This window comes from Cricetulus griseus, chromosome 4 (genome assembly GCF_003668045.3).
Source record: "Cricetulus griseus strain 17A/GY chromosome 4, alternate assembly CriGri-PICRH-1.0, whole genome shotgun sequence".
NCBI lineage: Eukaryota > Metazoa > Chordata > Mammalia > Rodentia > Cricetidae > Cricetulus > Cricetulus griseus.
The window spans coordinates 173,121,396-173,141,992 of NC_048597.1; positions in this window are offsets into that span (position 1 = coordinate 173,121,396).

Consider the following 20,597-nt stretch of genomic DNA (forward strand, 5'->3'; position numbering starts at 1 on the left):
ATAAATAGGCAGCTTTTCTCCTATACAGAAAACCAACTTAACACTATACCAAAAGTACAGTTACTCATCAGAATGTTTATAAAAGAAAAACTGGGTTTGGAAAAATAAACTGGAGATTAGTTCTAGTCTAAAATGGTTTCAAGCAACTGGTTCATGTACTGCATAGCATGCATGGTTATTTTTAATTTATCACATTTATTATTAGTGTGTGTACCACCACAGAACATGTCTGGAGGTTGGTTTTTTCTTGCCACTATGTGGGTTCTAGGGATCCAACTCAGGTCGTCAGAGTTGGCAGCAGTCACCTTTACCCGCTGAACCATTATCACTCTGGCCCCCAGATTTAAGTTTTAAATCTCTTCCTGAGGACAAGGAACATGTGGTGGCACACCCATGAGATGTTTGGTTTCTAAGTTTGGTGTGGCTGATCTGCTATCATCACTGGCTTCTGCCTCTTCCTGGCTCTGGTGCTATCAGGACTTGTTTACACTCCACTGTTGGGAATTCCAGTGCAAGCACTGTGTTTTACATCCACTGTGTTTGGTTGTGTCACTTCTGAGAATCTTCACTGTCTTGCCTCTTTTCTTGCTTGTATCAGCTCTGGGTCCCTCCCTGGCTGGAGGCAGTCTTGCTCCCTATCCCTGTCTTGTACACAGGGTGTCTGGGAGGGGACTTCTCTGACCTTTTATAAACATTCTGATGTCACCTTATCTGGCAGGTGACATCAATCTAGGTGATGGACAATCAATAGCCCATAGGAAACTACAGGTTGAAATGTAAGACCCATATCTTTCATCCTCCCCAGATCCCAGCCCCTGAGGCCAAAGGAAACCATACTTGACTTCACTTTCTGCAGTCTTTAGAAGGGGAAGCCAAATGTGGGGACCCCTGCAAAGAAGAGTCTGGATTCATCCAGTCTAGAGCTCCATGGCCTTTCTGGGAAGGATCCAGTTCACATGAGACAGCCTGGGAAGGAGAGCTGAGGGTGGAGTAAGGACAAGGAGAAAGAGAAGTGAACCCCGCAGGTATTTGTGGAGCAGTCTGGCTGACAGATGATCTGCCCCCAGTGTCCTCTGAGGGGCAGCAGCCCATTCAGTCCACACCCGACCTTGTCAAGCAAATGGCATCTGAGCCTGGGAAGTCTCATGCTCTTCCCCAATACTGTAGTCTGCCCCCTCCATCAATTCATGCATTGAAGCTTGAGGGCCAATGTGATAGCCTTAAGAGTGAGGAAGCTGGGAGCATGCCTCAGTCAGAAATGTGCTTGCTCTGCATGCCTAAGCGCCCGAGTTCAAGCCCCAGAACCCATGTAAAAACACTGCTGGTGCTGCTGCTGGTGTTGGTAGTGGTTCATACCAGCTATCCCAGCACTGGAGACAGAAACAGGAGGTTTGTGAAATCTAATTGGCAAACTCTAGATCAATGAGAGACCCTGAGGACCCACACCTAAGGTTGACTTCTGACTGCCATACACATACATACACACATACACATGTATACACACATATGTACATACATGCCTGTAAACACACATATGCATACACACATGCACATATAAACATGTAGACACACATATGTACACATGCATGTATATAAACATATGCATATACACATACACATGTATATACACATATGCACATACATGCACACATATACATACACATAAGCACATACACATTTATGCATGTATGCACACATATGTACACAAACATACACACACACATCTTCACTGTCTTGCCTCTTTTCTTGCTTGCATGCACAACCCTTTGGAATGGTCAGGTCATGACGGCTCCACTTTCTTGTACAGATTAACTGCAGCCTTGTGAAAGTACTGGAAGCCTGCTGGGCCTTTTATTTTCTGCTCTTCCTTCCATGAGATGCCACAGCAATTTGTCCCTATAGAGGGACACAGTGAGGGCACCACCTTGGAAGAGAAGGCTTGAATCTCATCAGACCTTAAACGTCCATCCTTCTGGACTGCAAAATACAAATTTCTGTTGTTTATAGATCACCTGCTCTCAGGTATTGGATAATAGCAGCACTGGGTCTTGGAGACTTTCCCTGTTGGCACTTCAACCAGTAGGGTGACTCGTTTCTGCTATGAACAAAAGAGAAAGAAGCCAAGATACAGGGCAGGGTGGGGGTTGAAGAGAGAGAGATGGAGAAGTCCGGAAGCTATGAATAGGTCACGAAGAACTAGAGTTGGGATCCTTTAAGACTGAAACCAGGAGAGAGAGGTTCCTGGCTGTCCCGTCCTCCAGCCCCTGGGACAGTCCCAGAAATCCGTTCAACAAATTCCTTTTTGCTTGAGACTGTCAAGTGGCTTTCTGTTCTTTTCATGATTCCTGCCTCAGACTGTCCTGGTTATCCTGATAACTTGACCTCATTCGCTAATGTTTACAGTTTCTTTTTAATTTTCAAGAAGTAAAATCAGATGGAAATATATTCTAATTTCTCATATTTATTCTCTGTCTGCATAGTGGTTTCTGGCTGTCTGTATCATGCCCATCGCCACTTTCCATGCCTTGAGGCAGCGGGGTGCAAAAGGAAAATGCCGCATGCTTCTGCCTGGCTTTTGGGTATTGGTGGCTGAAGAGCTAAAGTAGAAGTCTTTAGGAGAGAGTTCCAGGAAAACCCCAGAAACGGGCCTGGTGCAGCTGGTAAGCGACCTTCATTCCACCCTCCTTTCTTTCTTTCCTTCCTATTAGGAAAGTAGGCATGATGGTGGGTACTTCGTCAGCTGTATTATAAGCAAGAGGATGCAGCCACTTTGGAACCTGCAGGGCTAGGAGGAGCCTGGGAATCAGATGAGATCATGGGTTGTCCTGAGCAGTGAGGAAATGATTAACAACTGCCTTCACACTCTATCCCAAATGCAGCCTAGAAAGCCCTCTGCCCATTCTCTGCATTCTTGTCTATCTCCAGGCTCCATCTTTTCTTTCTAGAACATTCCTATATGAGCCCAGAATCTTCCCTTTTCCCATCCCATTGAGTCACTTCTGATGGCCACTTCTACTCTAGATTGACTCGGGTCTCCATTCCTGGTCTTGCTGCAGCCAGGTTGAGAGAGATTCCACCCAGCCCCTCAGCTGGCAACTGAGATGACACCACAAATCTACTCAAGGGTCCTGCTGCAGGATTTAAATCCTAAAAGACAAATCAAAACCTAAGCCCAATGCTTTCCAGCTCTTCAGGATGCCATGTGTTGGCCCAGCAGCCTGGCAGACACCTGGGGGAAGACCTCCCCACCACAGCCATCAGGGATCAGCCTTTCTGTGTGCAGTTCCTGCAGGCTGGGTCATCTCACAGGCCTCCTGAACTGATGCTGCAAAGCCTTTGCCCCTCTACCAGACCTACCCACAGCAGAGTTCTACACAGAGCTGTACACAGCAGAGATGTGGCAGCCCCTTCTGCTAGTTTTAGTAGTTCCAAGTCTCCCCAAGGCCTCATAGATAGTGCTTGCCTCTTGGATCCCGTCTCCAGTTCAAACATGATGCTCTAGTGACCCTAGCCCTTTCTCTACCTACAGAAGCATTCCTCAACTTTTGGATTGCATGGGGTTCCTCCATTACCTGATTCCTAGCACCTGGGGTCATAGTCAGCTATTTCCCTGATGGACACTCACTCTATGGAAACTGTCTGCCCATTTCCAGCCTCTCACCACATGGGCAATAGGTGGGCCTCAAGAACTCGGTTGAGTGATGGCAAGCAGAAGGTGAAAAAACAGGGCCAGGGTCCAACAGAGGGCTGAAACCTTCCAACACCCTCTGGATCCTAGTGTTGTCTCCCTCTGTCCAATCATGTCACCTATGGGGAAAAGCAGCCCTGAATCAGGGCCAGAGCCTGGTGAATCCCCCATTACCTCCTGGCATCTAGGCCACCAGGAACTGGGAGAATGAGATTTATTCTTTTTTCCCCTTGTCCAAGGGACCCAGGACCCTCCCGCCTTCCATATCAGAAGCCAAACCATCCTATAGGGTTCTGGATGATAGCTTGGGTCTGGCCTTCAGGGGCAAACCCAGATCCTGGTGCAACCTTGAACTTGTACATGTAAAACCTATGGCAGGTGTGTGGAGATGGCCTAGTGTAAGAGTCCCCAGCTTGAGATAGGGAGGTGCCTCCAGCAGGGCCTGTTAAATCCAGCTGCTGGCCAGCTCTAGGGATTCAGAAGGGTGGAATCAGCCTGAGAATTTGCATATCCAATGTGTTCTCAGGTGGTATGGATGCTGGGGGTGGGGTGACCTAAAGGTAGCAATGTTGAGCCTCTGCCACTCTTGAACAAAGAAGGTGTCCCTGTGGGCATAGTCATGCTGGGCAACCATGGATAGATGTAAGGAAGGTGAGTGATGATACCACCTTTTGGGTACCAGGAAGGGCTGTGAGAGCCAGCTCCCCTTCTGTTGGTTTGCATCCAACATCTGATCCCTGGAGCAGTTTCTGGGCTCCACCCAGCTCCCTTTGTAGCCCTTCCTAAAAAGCCTTGGAAAGAAGAAGGGAGATCTAAAGTCCTCACTGCACCGTGGAGAAAAATATTAAGGAATTATCATGTCGCCTTAAACCCTATATATGCAAATGTGCTCATTTGAATAACTGCCAATTTACATGCCCCATCAAATTAGATATTCAAATTCTAGCTAGGCATGTACAGTTGCTCCCTTTCCTGGTTCAGGCTTAAGTAGTCACATGAAGGATGAGCTGGCAGCTCCTCTTTTGAGTCTGTCTCTCTAGAGCTGAGGGGAATAACAAGGGATATGTTTCCTTCGGGGTCACTTGTCCCTCTGATGGTTCATCTGGTCTTTCTGAGACTTTGTCAGTAATAAGCCCATTTCCTCCCCTGTGTGAGGGCTTTGCAAAATATGTTTTTACCTCCCCCGAGCCCCAAACACGACCCCCCCCCCACATACCGGAAAGCTGTCAGGTAGAATTCCCAGGAGGGGAAACTGAGGCCTGTGGTTTCCCAGATCATATACTTTAACGCAAGTCTGGGTGTTGCCAGGCCTCATATCTTTTCAGCCTGCTTGCTTTACATCTTTGTTAATTTGCCTCAGAAAATCAAAACCTGTGGGTTGTGGAGACGGCTCAGTGGGTAAAGGAGGCACTGTGCAAGCATGAGGACCAGAGTGTAAGTGACAACCACAAAAAAATCCGGCCCACTTGTAATGCCATGCACAGAGGGCAGAGACAGGATCCCCTAGGCAAGCTGGCTAGCTAGCAGAATGGGTGAGCTCTGGGACCATAACAGACCCTGCCTCAATTAAGGGGAGACGGATTGAGAAACGCATTCAGCCTCTTCTGTCCCCTGAATGTGTATACCACACACATCTACACATCTACACTCTGGAAAAAAAACACAGGATCAAAATCTGCACTAACTTGAAGCACTGCCATTCTTTTCAAAGAAGCTCCCTCCCCCATTCCATAAGTCCTTTCACCTGGCGTTACCTAATTTCCCCGTGGCATGTGAAGGCAGCTGTTCTTAGTGCAGGTGACATAAGAAAGACCTGGAGGTGCAGGGCAGTTTATAAGCAGGGCAGGGACCATGGCTGTGCCATTTGCCCCTAGGGGACTGACCTGCTTTCGGGAAAGTCACTGACATTTCTGCCCAGCTCCACAAGAGCGCCCTCCATCATCAGCTGGAAATGGACCTTGGTGGGAACCTGTTGATCAGAGTGTTGCCCCACTGCTCCCAAGCCTGCTTCCATACACACCTCTGAGAAGACAGACTGGACATCCATTTTATGTCCTTGTCAGCTCTGTGGTTTGATCTTCTCTCTTCAGCCTTCAGTATTGCTCTCTCCAAAGAGAGGTGATCAGTGTCCCCACAGCTGACTTCACCAAGGGACTTACCTGAGAGCAGGCTCCAGCTCCAACCAGAACCTGTGGGATCTGCAAAGTCCCAAGACACAAGTAGGGGACCTGCCTCTATCCTAATTATCATATGCTGCTCTCTGTTCCCTCCCCACTCCCTGACCTCTGGACTCAGGAAGTGTGAGTCAAGATGTTCACTGCCTGCCTGCTCCTGCCTGTCTCGGGCAGCTCCAGACCTTTTGCTGGTGACCAGTGCTCCATGATCAAGTTCCTACAGGACATCCAAGTGTCACATAGAAGGAAGGGTCAGATGTGCCAGCCTGAGAAACCAGGATCGTCATCTTTGGACTCAACTCTTAAACTTCCCTAATCTGTCTTAAAGGATTGAATGTTCCAGGCCTGTTCCCTGCCAACCTGCTTTGCCCTGTGGCAACCCACAGCCAATGGTACAGGCTCAACAAATTGACCTGGTACCTCCTGGAGGCCAGAACATAGTGAGCCACTCACCCAGACTCCAGATTCCCTAGGCCTTCCCAGCAGGAGCCCCACTTTGCAGTGAACTCTCAATTTGAAAAACTGCTATTGGCTCTAGTGGTGTCAGGAACCCTGCAGGGCAGGCTGGCTTGGAGCACCAGGCTAGAGCATTGGGGGCTGGAGGATCTGGAGGGAGCTTGAGGAAAGATGGGTAGAGGGGAAGTCCCTCTGTTTTAACCCTTCATGTTCTCATCTCCCAGCTGTAAACACAGGCCCAGAATTGTGGGTACTTACTGGTGGGAGTTCCTTCATTTTCCTGAGGCCTGTGGTGCCTATTTCAGAGCTAAGCTTTCTAGTCTCCATGCTGCTGGGGGTAATTTTGGCATCTTTCCGGTGCAGAACAAATATTCCGGCAAGAGACCCAAAATACCCACAGTTTATTATTTTTTTTTATTTTTATAGTATTAGGGATTGACTCCAAGGCCCTGCATATGCTAGGCAGGCTCCATATCCCAAACTATACCCCTGGCCCAACACTTGTATTTTAATAGTGACAGAAGATAATACTGGATGAATTTCAGGTTGGTCTTTTCCTTGTGTACTCCATCTATTTCCTGAAAATATACAGAGCTGTTTATAATATTAACTAAAACATACACAAAACAACCAATAAATAAATTCTCAGAGAGTTTTTCCCCCCAAGCCATTTAAACAATTAGGAGAAAGAATTCCCCCAGGAGCCTGGAATAACATCTAATTTACACACCACACCACCACCACACACACACACACACACACACACACACACACACACACACACACACACGAGCTTCCAGGCAGCCAAAGCAAAAAGGAACCATTCAAAAGGTAATCTAGCAGGTATTGGAGGGTGGGGTTACTTTGAAGGAGACACCTGATGCTCCTCCTGAGGCCCCAAGGAGGAGCCTGGAGCAGGGGAGGTCCTCGGCTCTTTCACTCCTCCCTCACCAGCTGTACTGCTGGCATTCTCTGCCTGACCTCAACTAACCCACTCCCAGAAATGACAGCGGTGCCTATTTCCAAAGCAGCTTCATAAATAAACATAGGCGCCAAGAAGGAATTCCCTAAAGATAGTTAGGAAATCAGAGGTGTGTTTATATTAAGGAGGAGGGTGTGTGGCCCCAGCAGCTGCTCCACTCCCATCCGGAAATAGAAGAGGAGAGGGATTTGGTGGTTGTCTGTGATGATCAAGCGTAGTCTAGCCCAGAATAGTCAAGTGTATTTGGCTTGGAAATTAGGTAAGTAGCAGCGTGAGGTGACTGGCTTTGTGCAAAGACTCTGGCTGGAAGCACTATGGACAAACTGGTCCCCCATAAAGGGAATGCTGTTTTGACATGAGCTTGAGCACACATCAATTAAAGGGCTCCATTGGCTAATCTTCAGTGAAGGTTTGAGAACGTCTGCCAGCTTGATCCGGCTGCTCCAGGTGGCTTTCTAATGGCTGATTTGGTTGAATTGGGAATCCTGTGTACCCGTTAGGTGGAGTCAGCCTGCTTCCTGGATGGCTGTCAGGTGGCATTGCATCTGTGCCCTTCTCTGGCCCACATTCCATGGTGTTTTCTTTACTGCTTAAACAATCATTTGGGAGAGAGTGCCAGGATAGGCTCCAAAGCTACACCGTGAAACCCTGTCTCAGGAAAAAAAAAAAAAAAAAAAAAAAAAAACAGCAGCTGGGTTTCCATAAACTGAGTCAGAGTGGTGTGTATGTGTATGACGTGGGGAGGGGCGGGGCCGGAACAGGTTCAATCTGCATTGCTCTATAGATGAAGCTATACTGGTAGCCCCCACAGAGATGTGTGTGTAGCCCTCACATAGAAGGTGTTACCATGGGCTTCTGCAAAATCTTCCCCACCCTCAGGGGAATCTTCAGAGACTATGTGCTTGGGTGGATGAGCTGGAGAGACCGCTGCTGACTGAAGGGATCAGATCAGCGGAACACTAGCTTTCAGAGTGATCACGGGAGTCTAAGCTGAGCACATGGAGCCTGTCATCAGAGCCTGAGGATGTCTGCTGCCCTGTCTATCCCACTTCCTGGAATGCCTCCCTGCCTTGTGATAAACTACTGAGCTCCTCAAGGTTTGCAGTAGTCCCGGGCTAACTTGGCTGTGCACAGGACAGGCCCAGGTTGAAGACTCTTATGAACACTTTATTTCTTTGGAACTCAGCAAGGAGCATCCTTGCTCAAGGGACTCACCATGGTCGTCTCCAACCGTACTAGAAACCCAACTTTTGTGTTCATGCGGGGAACAAGATGTTGAAGGACTTTCGGGAGGGATATCAGTACCCTCAACTTCTCTTTCCTCTTCCATCTGCTCAAGGCAGAGGGTTGTGGCCATGTGAGTTTTTTGCAAAGAGGTCACCAGACAGCCTTTTTCTAGCCTCAGTTTCCCTACCCTGATGAATTCATCCTAGGCCCACACTTTCCCTCCCTCCAGGGTGATACCATTCTAGCCATGTCTCCTTTCTTAGCACATGCCCCGCCCCCCAGCTGGCTAGTTTTTCACGGAAGGACATGAACCCAAAAGCCAGTGCAGGAGGATGAAAGCCCGGCAGAGGCAACAGGCAACGGATGGCTTTCGGGCCTCAGTTTAGTGAGGCCCAGTGAAGATGATAATGGCAGGGGCACACTGGTGTTTTTAGAAAAGCAACAGAGGATGGTAGATTAGTTACTTTTTGATGTGTGGTCACATGTCTGGTAAGAAGCAACTTAAAGGTTTACTGGTGGCACAGACCATCAGAGGGATGGCATTGTGTCAGGAACAGGAGGCTTCTAGTCACACTGCACCCACAGCAGGAGGCGAAGAGAGGTGAAGACTCGCTCTCCTCATGGATTCTATGCACCCTGGATCTGCAGCCCATGGAATGGTAGCACCCACACTTAGAGCGGTTCTTCCCACCTCAGCTGACCCAACCTAGAAACAGACAAGCCCAGGTAGTCTCCTGGGTGATTCCAGACTCTAGCAACTTGTCAGTCAGTATCAACTGTGACAGGAAAAGCGAGGATGTAGCTGATATCTCTGGCCCTTTACCAACAACTCTGCGACTGTTTACATTGATTCTCTGCTTTAAGGAGGAGGCTGCGGTGATAGTTGGTCATACTCTAACAAATAAAGCTTGCCTGAAGATCAGAGGGTGGAGTTAGTCACTAGCTAACCATAGAGGTCTGGAGGTCTGTACAGACAGACAGGAAGCGATATGGCTGGGCGGAGAGAGGAAGTGATAAGGCAGGGGGAGACAGGAGCTCAGTCTCTTTTCGGCTGGGAAGTTAGCAAGGTAAAGGTGGCTGTGACTTGCTCCTTCTGTCTCCTTTCACCATCTCTCCCTGTATCTGACTCTGGGCTTCTATTATTAAGACCTACTAGAACTCCTGCTACAGGAAGAAACTCAGGCTTAGAGACAAGCATGAACATCATCACATGTCCACAATGTGATCCTCTCACCAAGGATCATGTACCCTCTGACATGCTGCACTGTGTCCATGACCTGTACTATCTATGGAAGATTTGGGGAACTAAGGGATTCTGGGCACAAGAATCCCTGGGCACTCGTCAGCTTTGTTAGCATACCACACGCTAATTTAGTCTGCATTGCGGGTTCAAGTGTGTGGGCGTGAGGCTAGGGAAGAGAACGTAGTGAGGTGGAGGAGGAGAAGGAAGAACAAAGCCTTGAAGGGTGGATCCCAGAGGAGTCAGCAGATCTTCCAGAGAGTGAGGCGTGAATGAGAGAGAATGGTCCTTGCATGGGCTCAACACTATGGAAGGGAGACAAGACCAAGGCTGTGATGACTAGGGTAGGTCCACATGGAGGCTGCAGGTGTCGGTAGCAAGAGCACATGTCTACAGCAGGCACTAGGTGGCAAGGACAGAGAAGGTCACACAGATGGGTGTGTCTGGGAACAGACCACCCTTGCATTCTCTGCTCATGATATGAAGCTTCTCGATTCCTCATTCACACTCTGGGGTCAATGGCAGACTAGTAAAATAAAAATTTCAATAGTAGAACCCTTGGAGATAATTAGCATTTTAATTGGGATCACCGCTTCAGGCTAAGGGGGGGGTGTGCATCAATGGTGGGATTCAGGCAGCAGCTGGCACGTCCAGCAGGAAGTGGGACACTGTTCTGCCACCCAGGAACACTGCCAGCCTTCCTTTCTCCTTATCTCACACTTTTCCATTCAATTAACCTCCATGGGTGTCTTCTCTGCAGTGAGCCCTCCATGGGTGTTTCTAAACTCTATCTCATTTAATTCCATGCATAGCACCTCTGAGTTACTTCTCTGCCATCCATTGTCAGACTGGCCTGGGCTTGTTGCGGTGACTTGTCTAAGGTCCCATCGCTCTTCATGATTGAGCTAACACCGGTGTTTGGATCCCTGTCTAAATGTGATCCTGCTACTCTTTGGTGGTGACTCCTGACTGGATAAGAAGACTAGGCGGGGCTCTGCCTGTCAGTTGGCAAGAGTAAATATGGAAAGCCTGTTGGCTTGGAGACAGGAAAAGGACTCCAAAAATCAATCCTATTGATTTAAGGTTCTCAATTTGAGAACCATATATTTTTATAAGGACAAACAACTTCATGGGGAAATTGTTTTAAAATGCCATTCAGTAAAGTGCTGGCTCCACAAGCATCAGAACTTGACTTTGGATCTCTGGGAACTGTGTAAATGCTAGGCACAGTGGTATGTATCTGTAATCCTGGCCCGGCAGGGGTGGGAGTGGGAACTCCATGGAGATCCCTGGCAGCCAGGCTAGGTGAATCAGCTTCAGGTTCAGTGAGAGACCTGGTCTTGAAACTATGAAGAGCAACTGAGGAAGATACCTGATGCTGACCTCTGGCCTCTACACACGTGCACACAGAGAACATGAATATACACGAAAGGTGCTGTTCATTTCTGCCTAACAGGAGGCAGTTAGGGAGCCCCTGTATGCATACCTACAGGAAAGGAAACCTCAGTTATCTGGAGTTTGAAGTCTGACTGGCCTTCACGACTGTTTGGGTTGGGCCTCCTGGGATCAGGCACCTGCCACCCACATGTCACTCCTGTCACTGCCAAAATGCTCTGTCTCAGGGCCAAGGTCAAGCTGAGCAAAGTACATATTCTTTGTTTATTTGTTTGTTTGTTTGTTTGTTTTTATCTCAACCTCCGCTCTCCCATTTCCCTCCTTTGTGTAGGCAGGAAGTGGGCCTGGTGTTGTGGTCAGATGAGGGGTCAGTAACATAGTGGAGAGGGTCTTCTCTCCCAGCCTTTGTGGGGAGGGAGGGATAAAGACAGAAAGAGAGCTCATTTGAAGAGAGAAGCTCCAAGCATGGGGGATACTTATCCAAGGTGGTGAGCAGACAGTGGAGAGCAGGGTGTCGATGCATGGAGAAGAAGCCTTTCGTGAATGAATGCCTTCCCACACTGCCCTGAGAGCTGGGCATCGGTACCTGGGCCCTCCTCTGGCCAAGTCTCACCTGGAGGGAAGGGAGTTCAGAAGAGACCATGTGCACTCCAAGTTGGTGGTCTCCTCTTTCTAGATTATATTCTGGAACCTGGGACTCCTGAATTCTTGATCCAATGATTCTAATAGCTCTGGGGTGTAAGCTAGTCTTCTTTTGTGATTCAACTCTGACCTGGCCATGGTCTCCATCTCTGCAGCCCTGGACTTAGGCAATTCAGGGCATGGTTATTGGGGGTTAGAGCAGGGTGGAGGACTGCAAGATAGAACAAGGCAGACACAGGGTGGGGTGAGCCAGTATGACTGGGCTTGAGGATTCTTGTGTGTGAGCCTGTTCCAGGCCCTGCAAACATTAGGGCTCTCCAGTCTTGCCACTGGGGACAGATGCATGATAAAAGGTAGCTTTGTGTTAACCCTTAGGTACTGGTTACTTAGTACTTTGAATAATTTATTAAAACAGATTCAATATTCCAGCCTAAATTTGATTTTTTCCCATTTTCTTTCTCTCTTATTTTATTTTATTTTATTTTTCTTTTGAGACAGGCCTCATTGGCCTGGGGCTCCCTCTCCCACTACACTAGGCAGGCAGTACTTGTTGATTCACAAGTACTGGGATTAAAAGTATACACTGCCCCCCCACACACACACACACTTTACACTTAGTTCTTTATGTAGGTGCTGGGATTGAACTCGGGCTCTGATGCTTGTGTAGCAAGAACCTGACTGCCTGAGCAGCCTCCCAGGATCTTTTTTTTAATTTTCTTTTTGAGACAGAGCCTTGCTATGCAGCCCAATCTAACCTCAAACTCTCAAACCTCTCGCATTGGGCCTCTTTGGGGCAGCGATTAGAAGCATGGCTCTGGGTTTGACTCTTCAACAAGACTAGGTTTAAAAGATCTGACTCACTCAAACCCTGCTCTTCATGGGTGTGGGCCTCAGAGAACCTGCTGCTGTGTGGGGAAATGGGTGCGGCAAATGGTGTCCAAAGGACTGAATTGAAAGTCTGGAGGGACAAGGATGATGCAACAATTCCTCTGGGAAAGGATTCAAGGTTGCACAAGGGGAAATGAGGCCTGGAAATTGCTGAGCATGTTAGCTGAGTAGTTATGTTAGGGAATGCCACTGGGTCCTTGTGGCTACCCTTTGCAGCCTATTTTTCATTTTTGCATGTGAAAAGACACCACACTCCAACCTGTCTTTATATAACACCTTGTTTACATCCTCCTTAGATTTTGGCTAAAGCCCTGCATGCAGTACATACACACACTCTCCTACACATACACACACACATACACATAGGCACTCACGCACCACACACATACACATAGTCTCATACATATATACACTCACACACATACACACACTCACACATACATACTCACATACACATACACACGTATACATAGGCACTCACACACATATACACACACTCATACATACATATTCACATACTTGAATTCACATTTACACACACATACACATAGGCACTCACACACCACACACATACACATACTCTCATATATATATATACACACACACTCACACACAAATACACACACTCACACATACATACTCACATACACACATATATACATAGGCACGCACACACATATACACACACTCACACATACATACTCAGATAGGCATTCACACGCACATACACACACACACACACACCTGCTTCCACTCTAAGTTCAGTCTGGTGACAAGCCCAGATGACAGAGAAGTCTGCTCATTGCCTTTAAGCCATTAGGAAGAAAATGAGAGCCAGACTGCATTCTGGCGCAGCTTTGAAATAAGATGCCAGGCTGGACCAGCCCTTTGCCTCCTGTGGTCACCCCCTGATCGCCCTGGGGAAGGTAGTCCAGCTATAGAATCGGCCCTGATCAAAACCCCCACAAACCCAAGCTGAAACCAGAACTCTGCGTGTTATTAAAGTGTTTAATAACTCCCCACAGCTCCTCCCTCACAAAGCCCCTGCCTGCTGGTGGGGGGTGGAGGGGCTTGTTTTTCTTTCCTTCACCCCGTCTCCGAGGGAGGGTGAGGGTAGGGGGGATGGATTTGATTTCCCTCACCCAGTTCACAATCATAATCGCCATGTCGGTAATTTCCATGTTCTGCAAAGCTCCTTACAGTATAACAAATGCCCTCATTACTGTGTTTGCTGCCCCTTAATGTAGTTTTAAACACGCTGCTCCATTTCAGTCACCCAGCAATGTGGCAGCAACGTGGCAAATCGGTGGCTGGTGAAGCTTCCTGTGTGCAAAACTGGTCTCTGGCCTGCCACAATCTGGAGATGTCAATCTTATCTGGCAGGCTGAGTAATTTGAAATTTAATCATCTTTCTCCCAAGCGAGAGCATCTTATCATTACTTTTTAGAGGAAAAGACAAGCCCAGAAACCAATCTCTAAAATTTGGGGGTGATGGTAGAAGGAGGTGGGGCCTCAGGCTTGGATACCTATGACCACTTCCTTGGGGACATTTGAGGCTCTTTATCTAGGTATTGGGTGGCTCTTGGCAAATTTCTGTCATTCACCACAGAGCTGGCTGGTACGGGAGGACCAGGACAGAGGTGGACAGGCCCATGGCTGGTCTTGGTCATTCCGCCAAGTGCTTTCCTCTGCATCCACCTCTCTTGTGCTCAGAATTCCATGGGATTTCTTTTTCTTCCCTTGTTAAAAGACAGTTGCTTGTTAGGATTGGCCAGCAGGCCCCACAGTCACCACCTGGCACCAAGTTCCCTCCAGTGTTCATTGGAGATCTTTTAACTGCAGCCTTCAGGCAGCAGAAGAGTGTGTGTTCATGTGTGTGTGTGTGTGTGTGTGTGTGTGCACATGCATGTGGGCACATGCCAGAGTGGAGGTCAGAGCCATGTGCTGCTGTCCCCAGCTTTGCATGGGTTATCAGAGCTCAGAGTCAGCTTCTCATGCTTTGGGGCAGTCACATTACCTTCGGAACCATCTTCCTAGGCTACTGCTTTTTATTTTGACTAAGTTGCCCAGCTTGGTCTCAAACTTGGATTTCACACAGGTCACGAATGTGTTATCCTCCTGCCTCAGCTTTTACATACCTGGGATTACAGGCCTGTATCATCAGACCTGGCTAAGCATTTAATAAAATCACTTTCTGCCTGTGGATCATGAGGAGAAACAAGAAAGTATTTGAGCCAGAAGCCTGTGTAAGGAAATTCCTGCCATCAGCTGTGTGTGTGTCTCTTCATGGGAGACCTGGCTTAAAGCGGCGTCTGGCCCAAACAGAAGTTCCTTCCTGCTGGAAGACAAGTGCTGATCCTGCATATTCAAGTACCAACACACAGCACACTGACAGCTCAGGTGTGGAGGAGCTCAGATGGAAGATTTTCTGGATTCTCTATGAGTCTTAATGCTCCTGACCCAACAGCAATGGGTTTTAAAGTGGGGGAAAAAAAAAAAAAACTTCCCAACTTCCCCATACATTCATAAATGAAACCCAAAACACAGCAGACAGTGCCAAATGGAAAACCAGATTGCCTTTTTCTATTCTGCCCATAAAAATACCACAGAACTGTTGACTGGGCAGAGGAGAGCCAAAGAACATATAGTCAACAACATTGGGGGAAGGAGTACCTAAAGAGCCTTGCAAGCAGTGAGCACAGTGGCATGCTCCTTTTCCAGTTACTCACATTTTATTGTGTGCACACGTATGTGTGCACATGTGTGTTTATGCATGTGGGCGCACAGGTGTGCACGCGCATATAGAGGTATCATTCTTCCAATGCTATCTACCTTTTATTTGAGAGAGGCTCTCACTGACATAGCCTAAGCTGGCTGTGTGTCTGGGATTGCAAGCACACACCATTTCACCCTGCTTTTTTCATGTTTGGCTCTGGAAATTGAACTCAGCTCTTCAGTGTTGAAAGACAAGCATTTCACCTCCTGAGCTGTCTCCTCGGCCCATGTTTGGAGTTTTGATAACTTTTGGAAGTAGGATTTGTGGTCTTCTACTTTCTCTGTACAAACAATTCTTATAGCCAGTTTTGTCTCAGGCATTGGAGGTCAATGTGAAAGAAAGGTGGTCGAGGATGGCCCCAGAGTAATGCCATTTTCATGTTAACGTGCTTGCAAAGAACAAGAGGGCATCAATGAGCTTTGAAAGCAACCTTCCTTCGCAAAGGAAGCAGTGAGTCCTTGTGTTGACTTCAGGTCATATTGTGCATTGAATGTCTTGTCTAGTCCCGCACCCCCATATGGAATCCCAATGGGAGGTGTCATTTCTGGGAGGGTGAGTCCACAGAAGCGCCTTTGTATAGGAAGGGCTGAGGCAAGACTTGGATTTGCAGAAGAGACATGTGTTAGCTAAACCTTGGGGGACCCAGAACACAATATGAGAGAGAAGGGAGGGCTAGCTGCCAGGGCTAGCCAGGCACATTCCTTGGTGCCATTCCTCAGGCCAGTCTGCCGGGAGTTTCCTCACAGACTTGGTCCAGGGCAGATCTCACCTGCTCACAGTTTGCTTCTCACACCTGTTCCTCTAGACTCAGAGCTGCTCTGATTGCAGCACTCCAAGGTGCCCCCCTTTCTGGCTAGACTTGTTTGCACACATGACTGTGAGTCCCTCACTCTCCTCCCGGGCACCTTGTCAGCTCAGGTCCCACTCTGGCTGATTCGGACACATAGTACCCTTTGTAATGACAAATGAGACCCTGTGACAAACGTGTCCAAAACCCTTTGGGCCCTATTCTCCATTCACCAAGGGGGCATGACAAGACCATCTTGCCAGGCAGGCCCAGTTCACTGAAAACGGCAGTTCTCAACCTGAGGGTTGAGACTCCTTCGGAGGTGAAACAACCCTTTCACAGGGGTCACCTAAGACCATCCAGCATATCAGATTATGATTCATAACAGTAGCAAAATTACAGTTATGAAGTAAAAACAAAAATAATTTTAAAGTTTGGGGGTCGCCACTAATTTAAAACATCCTGTATTTTCCCCACCCCTCGGACATGTGGACAGCTACCTGAGTAAGTTCATTGATCCTCCGCTGATACCATTTCCTGAAATAGTTTTTGTGCAGTGGCTGAGATATGTGACTTTGACCTCAGCAAGGTGAGCTGTTTACCCATGGTCCCTGCCCGGACAGGAGAAAGCTGACCCAAATCTAACAGTGAATGGGCAGTAACACTTGTGCTGTGTGATGTCTACATAGGGCTAAACAGAAGCATCCTTCACCTGCACAGCAGCATCCATGAGAAATGTCTCAGTGTGGAAACAGAACAGCTCCCATGTGCTGAAAGCTGGTGTTGCTGTGTCCCCACCGACCTCTGTCACCTGGGCTAGTGTGAGCCTGAGACCCTCCATGTTATCCCTAAGAAGCATTGCACGGCCTCACTTCTGTCATCTTCAGTCTGATCTTATGGTTGCCGCATCCCAGGGTGGCAGGAAATCCCATCAGTCAGTTTGGGTATCAATCCCATTCCTCCCTCCCAGCAGGGAGCTTAGGACCTTCATCTTACATGTGCCCCGAATTGCAGGCCAATCTGAGAGGACAGAAGAACAGTGCAGTTGACCCTGGAGGGGACAGGACCATAGGGCTGGGTCTCTAGATATTTATCATTGTCACCTGCTGTGGCAAGAACATGGAAGGTATAGCTCAGAGCCCTTGGAAATGAATCTGATGTCCTCTCAGACCAGAAGGACCATAGACCCATCTGTCAACAGTCTAGAAGAGGAACCAGAGAGGTAGGGAAAGCTTGGGGAAGGAACAAAAAGTAGAATCCCAAAGGTGACATCCTAGAGTCAGACCCACTCCTGTAGGAGATCCACCAGCCACTGAGAGGAGCTTATCCATCAGAGGGCAAGAACAGAGCAGTCACCCCTGCAGGGACTTAGATGACTAAGTGTTCACAGCCTAGAGGTTTCTTCTCTTTCATAGTAAAACATCAAAACATCAAAAGTATAAAGACAGGTAGTTGACTCAGAAAAGAGAATTTCCCAGCATTCTGGATGGAAAATTTCAGATATCCTGACAAGTCCAAAGAACAATGAAGTTTCTGTCTTCAGAACCAGGATGGTTGGGGATTGTGGCTGCTTTCACGGTGTGTGTGAGTGTGTGTGTGTGTGTGTGTGTGTGTGTGTGTGTGTGTGTGTGTGTGTGTGTGTGTTTGCATATGAATGTGGCCAAAAGCCAGTTGTCTTCCTGAATTTCCCCACCTTGTTATGTTTTGGGACTAGGTTTCTCACTGAACCTTTAGCTCCAGGATTGGCTAGACTGTCTGGTCAGTGAGTTCCAGGAATCTGCCTGTCTCGGCTTGCCTAGTGCCTGGATTGCAAGCGTGCACGGCTCTGTCTGGCTTTTTATGTGAGTTCTGGGCATCTGAACTCCGGTTCAGCTTGCAAGGCAAGAGCTCTGTTCTAAACAAGATGGCACAAGAAACTTGGCAGTGGGTGTTTGTGTGTGTGTGCTCATTTCATCTTAGAGTTTATAGTCCATCATGAAGGAAAGTCAAGGCAGGAACTCAGGGAGGAACCTGGAGGCAGGAACTGAAGCAGAGATTATTGGCTTGCTCTCCATGCTTGCTCAGCCTGCTTTCTTATGCAACCCAAGACCACCTGCCCAGGGATGGCACCACCCACAGTAAGATCGAGCCTCCCACATCAATTATTAATTTTTTAAAAAGTCCCAAAGACCTGCCTACCAACCAATCTGATAGAGCCATTTTCTCAGTTGAAGTTCTCTCTGCCCAAGTGACTCCAGCTTATGTCAAATTGAAAAAAAACTAACCAGCCCATACTGTTCTCCACTGAGCCATCTTCCCAGCTCTGGTGTAGATCTTTGGAAGCCCTCAGGGGCCAAGTCTCTACAGGACCTCTGCAGGGCCTCTCCTGAAGCACAGGGCTGGGCACATCTATGACCTCCATATATTTATCAAGTAGATAAAGGTATGGATCTCTGAAATGGGACCTGAGTTGGCAACCCTTGAGACACCAGCAGAGACATGGAAGACACTGGAGGATAGGTGCTAGTGTAACTAGGCATTTACCCTAGTAGGAGCCACTGAGATGACCCAGATATGTCTAACTTGAAGCCTACATGTGCCCAAGACAGCTATGAGTGTGGCCCAATACACAATCTTATATGTAGTTAAAACATTATGTGATTTTTCAGCATTATTTTCATAACTTATTTGCTTTTTTGAGACAGGGTTTCTCTGTGTAACAGTCCCAGCTATTCTGCAACTCACTTTGTAGACCAGGCTGGTCTCAAACTCACAGAGATCCACCTGCCTCTGCCTCCCGAATGCTGAGATTAAAGCTGTGCCCCATCACCACCTGGCTTATTTTCATAACTTGATTGCATGGTTCTCAAGCCTGAACTTTGTAGATGACAATGTCAAAAGGTTGGGAATGGGGAGATCACTATGGGATAAGAATCCTGACCATGTAAGCATGAAGACCTAAGTGTGGATAGCTGGCTTTTCATCCATGTGAAAATAGAGGAAGATTCTGGAGCTCACTGGCCATCAGTCTTGCTACTGATGAGCTCTCCATTCAATGAGAGACCCTGTCTCAAAGAATAAGGTGAAGAACAATTAGGGATGGCACCCAGCATCTAGCCTCCATACATTTGTGCATATACATGCAAATGTACCTGCACATACAAGAAACACACACAGAATTGACCCACGTGATACTGTCCCCTAAGGCCAAGGTGCCGTCTGAGAGGCAAGGGTAATGCCTAATTTCAGCAGTCCCCATGAGATGAGGAGGTGGGAAGCTCTCAGCATAGAGAGTGTCTTGTGCAGGTGTGAGCCCTGCCATTTGATTTCTAGGTAGCTCCTGGAAGCAACTTCAAAACCCTTCCACAAAAGGAAATGTGATTGCAAACAGGTGGCTCAAAATTACATAATATGCTCTCCTGTTTCTGAATAACACTGGAAAAAGGAAAAGAAGAGCAGCCAGTTTGGAGTGATAGAAAAAGCTGCAGAGAGTGGAGAAGCTGGTAACTCACACTGGCAAGGGAGCAGGCTGCAGATACTGATTCCGCTGCAGCTTGGAACCAGGGTAAGCAGTGCTTTGATGGCCAAGAAGCCTTACCCAAGCATGCGAACTGAATTGTCCATAGCCTCGGAGGCCTGTGTGGGTTCCATTTTTCTGCTTTGTAATTTTGGCAACTCAGAATGGCTGGAATGTGCTCTGTACACTCTTCTGACATTATCTGTATTAGCAGCTCTTCCCAGTGTGACAAAACACCAAGCCAAGCAGTTAATGTGTGTGTGTGTGTGTGTGTGTGTGTGTGTGTGTGTGTGTGTGTGTGCTGTGGCCCATCATGTGGGGATACAGCCCATTCTAGTAGAGAAGTCATGGAGGCAAGTGTGTGCAGCCGGTCTCATGGCATCCTCAGTCACGAAGCAGAGAGAGACAGGCGGAAGCAGGCGCTCCACTCCGTTCCTCTTTTCCATTCAGACTAGGATCCCTGGCCCATGAATATCATCTTCATTAAGGGAGTCTTCCAACTTCAGTGAATCCAACCTGGAATTCTCTTGCACACATTCCTTGAGCTTTGTCTCCTAGACGGCTCTAGATCTTGTTAAGTTGACAATGGGTATGAACCATCACAGGCACCCTTATTGAGCATCTTTTATGTGCTCCACCCTGTACTGGGCATTTTACTCATTCATTCAGTCACACCTTCATACAGGAGCCTCACAGTTTGGGATTTAGGAACTTCTAGACAGGAGGATTTTGACGGGCCATTTATGCTACGTCTACTCCCCTCACGAGTGACTGACTTAAGAATGATTTCACAACTGGATATGGTTGGTGACTCTCGAGGGCTCATCTTCTGGGAATGGTTTCTTA